Source organism: Orbicella faveolata, unplaced genomic scaffold (genome assembly GCF_042242905.1).
Source record: "Orbicella faveolata isolate gen_17 unplaced genomic scaffold, um_ofav_v1 contig_2, whole genome shotgun sequence".
In the NCBI taxonomy this organism is placed as follows: domain Eukaryota; kingdom Metazoa; phylum Cnidaria; class Anthozoa; order Scleractinia; family Merulinidae; genus Orbicella; species Orbicella faveolata.
The window spans coordinates 8272445-8281389 of record NW_028301547.1 but is presented as its reverse complement, the minus strand read 5'-3'; the positions used below and the strand labels follow the sequence as shown (position 1 = coordinate 8281389).

General features: G+C 40.8%; 1 pseudogene; it reads right to left on the bottom strand.

The window, feature by feature from the left end:
* Window positions 1-6257: 6257 nt before the first annotated feature.
* LOC149111817 (uncharacterized) lies at window positions 6258-8725 on the bottom strand (annotated as a pseudogene).
* Between the last annotated feature and the right edge of the window lie 220 nt (window positions 8726-8945).

Sequence of the window (8945 nt, the reverse complement as noted above, 5' to 3'; positions counted from 1 at the left end):
GAGTCGTGTCGATTCCATCAAAGAGGGTTCTGGAATCGACTTCCGTTAGTCGAATCGTCAATTCCAGAGACGAATCGACTCTAGTTGGGTGTATTGGACAACCCTCTTTTCTTCACTAAGATTGTGGACTACAGTAGCTGTTACTGGGTGACCCCATAATGATTAATTTTGTTATTAAATTATGCCAAAAAATAATCAGTAAGCTCCAAGTAAGTTAAATTATGTACATATATTTTGCCTTCACTACTAGGTGCATTGGTCAGCCAAGCCAAGATATGTTTTAAAATGGACACATCAATAACTAAAGATTACAGCAACATCACAGCTGGACATGTCAGCCCCAAAACCTCTTATTAGGAAAATAGGGACCGTGTACCCCCGACCAAACGCAGTGGTGCTACCTTTGGGGTTTTAAGGTTATTACATAAACAAAGGAATACAAGATAAATGATATATTATGCTGTTTACACAGCAACAGTGCAAGAATTAACCTTATCCAAAGTTGAGAGTAGCAAGGCTGACCATATAGAATGTCACAATGATTCTCAACTGTATCTCTTTTTAGAAACATACTAACTTTGAGCCTTTGTGTAGTATGGTCGCACTATAATAATTATTCTCTGTTCCGTGTTGGCAAAATATTAATTCATGTCAATGCCGATTATCACACGTCACATTTAAAAACACTACAAAGCCCACCATGATTGATATCATTCAAAACCAAATGTTGTTAAAATAAAGATTAATCAATGAGTTAAACAATGTGTTTTAATTATGTAAATTTTACAGCTAAGCTGTGACAGTGTTGCTACAATATGATATTAATTCCACACGGGTGGGTTTGAGAACTCAACCTCCGAGGCAGTAATTGTTCGATGAATTCAGTGCAGCAATATAATTGTATCAAGCCGTCTGTAAATAGGAAAAACAAACTAACAAACAAAGCATTAGACGGTTAAATAATTGAAATCTCCCATCCACACTCAATTAACTTACAACCAGGCTTCTAGCCAGGATTTGAAAAGTGGGCGTCCAAAATGTGCTTTATATAGGGCCTGCCCAAATGAACAGTTTATAAGGCAACATATGTGAAAAATAAAAAGATTTTCTTCAATAAGTGAACGTGGCCGCCCACAGAATGCCTGGATGCCCATCTGGCTAAAAGCATACGGTGTACGTTTCCATTATTATCGGCGATAATTAATTGTGTTCCCATGCACTGTTTATAAAATTTTTCACTTATTGAAATATCTGTCATATAATATATACGTGGAACACACAGATAAACTGTTATTTACAATAGAAATGCCTAAATATATTTACAATATAAATGCCTAAGCAATCAGGATCATGTGTAATAAAGACATAATTCTGCAGTGTCAATCGATGCTCTCGATTGATACCCTCAATGAGGAGAGCGTAAGGGGGGTCCGAAAACCGCAAAACCGCGTAAGAAAACGTAAAAAACCGCAATACCGCATGGAAATTTACCAAAATACCGAAACCGTAGTAACAAATGTGCTACGGTGCCGCCATCATTACTTCTAGTTCGCCATTCCATTAGAAATACGACCTTATTTAGTTTGATAAAAGTGTAGTTTAATGTTAATCAACGTATGATCATCGCACTCAGTAAAATAATACCGTAATATTATAACTGATCTTATCATCATGCACTCTGACGAGTATCGACGACTTCTACGACTCCGTAAAAGATCAATAATTGACACACGTCCGTGGGACTGACTTCGTTATGCTGCTGTGGAACTAACATAAGTGCGCTCGCGCCCGCACGAATACTGCTGAGCTACCCAATTCAAAAACATCGATGTTTACGATTTCAGCACTGGAAACCACTCGAATGTTACACAACGCAAGCTTTCCGCCAGTTTTTTTTTTTAATAACAATAATAATAATATTTAATAGTTCTAAGGCGCAAATTAACATGTAAATATGATCAAATGCGCAATGATCAATTGGTGAAAATTCGTCAAGATGATCGTTGTCAAGCTCAAATATATATCCCAAATACGAGCTCGGAACACCCATTTTATGTCGCAATTCGACTGAATCAACCTTAAATTTCATTTAAAATCTTTCCAAGAAGAATTTTGAATAACCCGAAGACAACGTAGTCAGCCCCATGAAGTGGTCCGTAAAGCAAATGATTGTTGAAGCGTATAACTCTCCCGAAGCGAGTTCTTGCTCCCAGAAGAAACGTCGCTGAGCTTCCAATCTCTCCTTTAAGTAACATCGTCTCTTCCCGACCATCCTCATAACCACTTCTTCTTGCTCGGCAAACATTGTCCCGCACGAGGCCACGGAAAATACTGTAGAAAATCTTAGCGAAAGATTCCCAACCCGGAAAGTCAACAAGTCGACGCATCATTGGATAAAATGGTTAATCATACCAATTATTACCTGGAAAAAGCGGAAATTACAAACAGCAAAGCTTGCCTGCACAACAATGGTCCCTTGCAAAACATAAACAAGAGATCAAAAGTCATCGGAAGCGTCAGGATCCGAGTAATAACTGTTATAACTGGAAAGCGCAGAGGCTGCAGCCTCTTTTTTACCGATTAGCGCGATCCAAAATTTATGAAAACCGCATCACCGCAAACCCTTACGCCCCCCTCCTCAATCAACACCTCGGTTGATCTTTGATCGACTGTTACTCGATCGACACTTGATCAACATCTTGGTCCAGAGTCAACTAATTATTTTTGCAGACATGCCACCAAGTAGCAATCGATACATATGAGTCAGTTGACACTCAGCCGATTATCGACTCACAGTTGAGTGTCGATCGAGACACTGATCGGGTGTTGAACGTGTGTTGGCTGAGTATCAATCAAGATCTCGATCAACACTCGACCACAGATGCCTCTAAGTACACGTGATCCAGCAATCAATAGCCTAAAAATTTATATCGCCTTAGAAATGTCTTACCTGGCAATAGTTACTTTCAAGAGAAAATCTTTATTTTTTTTATCCAGGCTGTCCATGTCTGCGCAGTTCATGCATTGGCACTTGACACTTTTGTAATTGTACTGCAGCCATTACTTGAATATCGCTATTATTCATACAAAGACAAATGTGTTATGATTATAAATTGCACACCCAGATTTCTTGATGAAAGTTTCTTTTAATGACATACACGCCAGCTGTACTTCAGTATAGTTCACTGTTAGTAGCTGAGTAATCGCCAGGAGTGAGTTAAATGTTAGGTTGATAGTACTCAACAGACTTTCCCAGTGGTAGGCTTTACTTTGCAATGCAAATTAGTTGTTGTGAACTTAGCAACTTGCTTGTGCACTTCCAAAGTTGGTTCAAGGAAGAAACTGGAATATTGCACCACAATAATTGAGGGTTCCAACCAAAGAAATATCCGGGCTCTTTGGCTGTAACTGTAGGGCAATATTGGTTTAGTTTCAGATATTATTGCTTAGTACATGTGCATCTGAATACGCAGTTCCAGGTAAAATCCATACCCATAGCCAGTCTTAAGAAATTCTAAGGAACAAGCTAAAGGAGGAGGGAGCTCTCAAAGAAAAAACATCCATGAGGGGTGTGGATCTGTTGTCAGGCAAGACAATGTGTGAAAAATTATTAAGAGCAATCGTTCCAAAATTTCGAATTCGCCTGGAGGTATGCAAAATGAAAAAATCGAAAATCCCCAAACTTTGCCAAAATATAGGTCTGGATGAACTATTTCTAGAAAAAATACTTTAGGTTCGATTAGATTTTTATTTTACGCGAACGGCGACAAAATCGGTTTGGCGGCTCTCACATCAGTTTCACGAGCTCCAAACAATGCATTATTTGAGCTTCGCTTAAAAATAAACAAAACGGTAAATCTGGCCATTGAATATCTTAATGAAAAGAACACATATTTACGAACAGTCTGAAATGTTATTTGTCCGATTCCATCGCAAACTGAATTTTTGGGCGATTTTTGCTTTTCTTCAATATTTCACTCATTTCGGCGGCCAAAAAAAAGCAGAATTGAGAGGGTAAAATAGCACCTTGGCACATGGCATGGAGTTACGTCAAGTTAATCCTACGAAAGAACAGCGTTTCTTCTTCAAATAGCTGCAATAAAATTTTTGGGCTACTTAAAATGCGAAATTTTAGGGCGCCAGACAAAGGTGGCACAAAGGACAAAACACGCCATTCCTTGTCACGCAACTAGAGGTGAAAAATCAACAAAGCGCTCGTGGAAAAGACAATAGGCCCGTTTTTTGGCGAAAACTCGTTACCTATTCCGAACAAAAAGCTACTTTCTATCAATATTTGTCCTGTCTGCTGCTCAGGTTGCCTGAAATTTAAACTTTTAGCGATTATTTTTCGAAGCAAAATACAAAATCCTCATGTTTTGAACGGCCGAGGACGAATACAATTTGTAAATTGTAACAAACCGTAAAATCGATACTTTGTCGTATTTATACTTCAATTTGAGTATTGTAGTTAATCTGTGCATACCATTTATCAGCGCCAAGCATGGACTGCATGTGTATTGGCTTCTCAAGTTGTTTCCGTTAACTGCCGACCGCTGCAAACAGTGAGAATTGCGTGACAGACTGCTGAAGGTCAACGCACCTTACACGTGTTCTACAGTCCACCCCCTATTGTCCCTACTAAACAGCCACCCTTGGGGATATGGATTTTGGGACTTCGATTACCGGCCGCCTAAAAGGGGTGGCCGTTTAATAGGTGACTGCTTAATAGGGGTTCGATTTGTAATGTAATTAAAAGAAGTAGTTGTTATACCTCCTTTATTTTTAGTACAATTTTGTTCCGAGCCCCAATATTTGAATAGTTTTTTTCCTATTTTTGTTTAATAATTATTTCTCAAGACACGTCTACCCCTACTCCAGCGCGCTGGGCCTGTTAATCGTAAACATCTTGACAAATTTGGTGGCTGTAGGCTATAAGCATGAGACTCGAGGTTCTTTTGTAGTCAAACTAGTGTGAAAAACTAAAACTAAACGACGGAGGCATGGGTAATGGGTCTGTCGATCCTAATCCACGCATGTAACATCTGATGACTCTGATCGACGTAAAGACCCAATAGGGATGAATAGTCTCACATCGATGTAAACAAAAAGTTAAGACAGTTATGCACAAGAGCACGATCTCACGAGCTCTTCAATTAATTGAACATACGACTTTTTTTAGCTTTAGTGGAATATTGTCAATTTCCATTTCAAAGTGGCTGCATATTATGCGTTAAATAGGGACACTGGGTTTGGTTAGCTTATTTCTTGAGGACAGTTCACAGAGATTGCATGTATCGTAAGTGATCGGATCGATCAGCCGACACTCTTCAAGAATGTGCGCACGGGCAGAGGAATACGCATTTTGGTCTGCAACAGCTTGACCGTCCCACTCGTCTGCAGCGTCGTGACTTTCTTGCCTGAATTTCGCCGCCATTCTTGAAAAATAAGATTTTATTTGCTGAGGTGCTAGGAATTCATCTACAGTGAATCTGCCGCTCCCGTCTTCATGTTTTGTATGTCTCATATCTTGAGCCACCTGTGCGGGGTCTGCTTTGAATCCTGTCTGTTCTCTATTTTCAATTTCTCGTCTAGGTAGGCCTTCTGCGCGCTTAGCACTGAAACGGGTAGCCTTCTTCGTAGATCGCAATGCCCATCCCTGCGGTAAGCCTGAACACTTTGCTCTGAAAGCTCACAACCGGCAATAAATGGCTGTGCGCTTGATGCTTCCTGTACTTTTTGAGCGTAAATAATCTTTGCCTTGTCGAGAAGCAAGTGTCTTTCCTCTACAAATTTGCACTTGCCATAATGCATATGCCGCTCCAGGTTACAATGGCGCTGAAAAGTACTCACGCATCCTTCAACTGGACAGGAAAAAAGACCAGCGTGCTCGTTGTCAGCGGATGCAATGTTTTGCTCTCCTTCAACGGTGTTTTCTGGATTGTCTTCAACAGGAGACCGCGTGTTGTCAAACAAAGAGACGTTTTGGAAGTCTCCAGGAGAAAAGGAACTCTCGGGGAATACTGGATTCTTCACTGAACCCATTTGGACTAAGGAAAAGAGAGCATAAAAAACAACTAACTTATAGTACAAGACACGAGATTTTGTTGCATTTTGTGGTCATGACATTTGAAATAAAAGCGCCTTCAGTAATAAGGGTATAAACCGAACCTTAGATTCTTCAATTAATTACATTAGCGGTAACCCTGATATACTACGAGCAGCCCTTACTTAGTCCGTCGAGCGTGACTCGAAAAAAAAGCGCGGGAGAAAATAAAAGTTTGGTAAAAGTAAGCAAAAAAATATTTTTTTGCCTTGCAACTGAAACCATGGTATGGTCTTTCCTTCTCCCACATCAAATGCTTTCCATACAGTCAGACATTCCTCTCCATAATGTAAATTATTTAAGTTGCTCACTCCTTCCAGTTTCCCCTGCAACGAGATTGAATGCTGCTTTGTGGAATCAATCAAGGTAACTCGGGCAACTCTGACACCACCATGAGATAGAAGAGCTCGTTTTAGGTCATCCGCAGAGACTACATCATGGCCTTCATTAATGTAGCGAAGAAGATGTGCTTTGATCGTTGCTGCTCTTCTTTCGCATGGACCGTGACCGCCTTGTGGGTCGCTGAATTTCACTCTCTCAACTTTGTTATCAGTCGCTTCTTTCATAAGTCGACATGCAGCTAACATGGTGAAGCTGTGGTAACACCCGGCGTTGTCTTGTCGGAGAAAGGCAGTTGTAATCTCCGGATGTTCTTTCTTGAGTTCTTGGAGTGTGTGTCGTATGATGCAGACCACCACGTTGCTGTCTTGACTGTAATTCTCGACTATGTGAACAAACGCTTGGTGCTGCAGCTTGTCAGCAATCTTACAGGCAACAACACTAATGCGCCAAGAAATCCCTCTTTTGGCAAACCAATCAGCTTGCGTTTCCCTGTACTTTTGTGGCAGGAACTTCATGGCCCAGTCCTGTGTGATGAGAATTGAAGACGTTTCCAGGTTTTCCAGAAGACCCGTTCTTGACTTGTCCTGCTGAATTGATCTCAACTGATGAGCCGTCCATGATTCTTTTGTCTGATAGGTTTGTTGAAGTGTGTACATCAAGTCATCGCGGTCTCAACTCGGAGGATCTTAATAAAGACTCAGCTTCCATCATTATGGATTCCAGCTGGTCACAAGAAGGACAGCACTTGTCATGGGAATGGTAACACACCACATGGAGGCAGTCCTCTCTAGGATCACTTAGAGCGTGCGTTTCAACCACCTATATACCTTATATCTGCGTAGAGGGTTTCATAACTGATCCGCAAAATTCTGTACATCTGACTGGTAATCCTTTCTTGAAAAAAAGTTCCTTTTCGCTTTTACTAATGAGGGAAATCGATCAAGAGATCTTTTTCTCTTGGGGAAATATAATTCGCTTGTCACTAGAAACCCCCAACCTCCAACCCGGGAAAACATGGGGCATGGGTGGGGCTTTGTGTGGGCTTTGACTCTCTGCCCTTCTCAAGGGTGTGAGGGATAATTCATTTTTTTCCCCTTTGCATTCCCAGAGAGGCGGGGGATTAGTACTACATTTTTGCCTTTGCTTTGCCAGATGGGGTTCGGGACTAGAATATTTTAGTCTAATGCCGTGTCCAAGCAAGGCGGAATAACAGAAAGGTCACATAACAAATCGGTACGAAAGGGGTCTGGGACGAGAGCCTGGTAACGTGGATCATCTTCACCTTGTGATAATGAGTTTATTTGCATGCAATTAAAGTATAATCCTCATCTTGCGACCTCTTCTTTTGCTAGCTATATTAGTAGTGTCCAGTGACAGGTGCGTGCATAACTCGAGGAAAAACCGAAGCAAAACTACAAGGCATTACCTTGCTTCAGTAACCATCTCGACTTATTTCATTGTTTATACCTTGCATAACCTCTACACAGTTTGTGAGAAGTATTGACAAGAGAAGAAGATCTGCCTCCGTTTGCAAAGTTGAATCAAAGCAGTCGAAAAACTTCAACTGACTCTTGATGTTTCTTCCGCATCTTTCTATCGTTTCACACACAGCATTTGCCGGGTTGGAACTACTGCATCCACACGGCCCTCTAACAAGTTCAGAGTAGCCACAGGTTGCCATTTCTTAACGTGTATCATGCAACTGTACAAACGCGGTACAGATTATCGACTCTGACGTAATCTGATTATGTGCTGGTGGGCGGTTTTAAGAGTTTATTTGCGGATATCGAAAGCAAAGTTAAAGTGTTCGTGTCAGTCATTGTGTGCTAAGTACTTGAGCAGTACTTAAGTACTTTGTGTTACATGCCCGTGCAATTGTCGCCTCTGTGTTTGAACATTTCGCGAGCAGCGGGGTGCAGTTAACGGAAACAACTTGTGAAGCCAATACACATGCAGTCCATGCTTGGCGCTGATAAATGGTATGCACAGATTAACTACAATACTCAAATTGAAGTATAAACACGACAAAGTGTCGATTTTACGGTTTGTTACAATTTACAAATTGTATCCGTCCTCGGCCGTTCAAAACATGAGGATTTTGTATTTTGCTTCGAAAAATAATCGCTAAAAGTTTAAATTTCAGGCAACCTGAGCAGCAGACAGGACAAATATTGATAGAAAGTAGCTTTTTGTTCGGAATAGGTAACGATTTTTCGCCAAAAAACGGGCCTATTGTCTTTTCCACGAGCGCTTTGTTGATTTTTCACCTCTAGTTGCGTGACAAGGAATGGCGTGTTTTGTCCTTTGTGCCACCTTTGTCTGGCGCCCTAAAATTTCGCATTTTAAGTAGCCCAAAAATTTTATTGCAGCTATTTGAAGAAATCCTGTTCTTTCGCAGGATTAACTTGACGTAATCCATGCCATGCGCCAAGGTGCTATTTTACCCTCTCAATTCTGCTTTTTTTTTTTGGCCGCCGAAATGAGTGAAATGTTGAAGAAA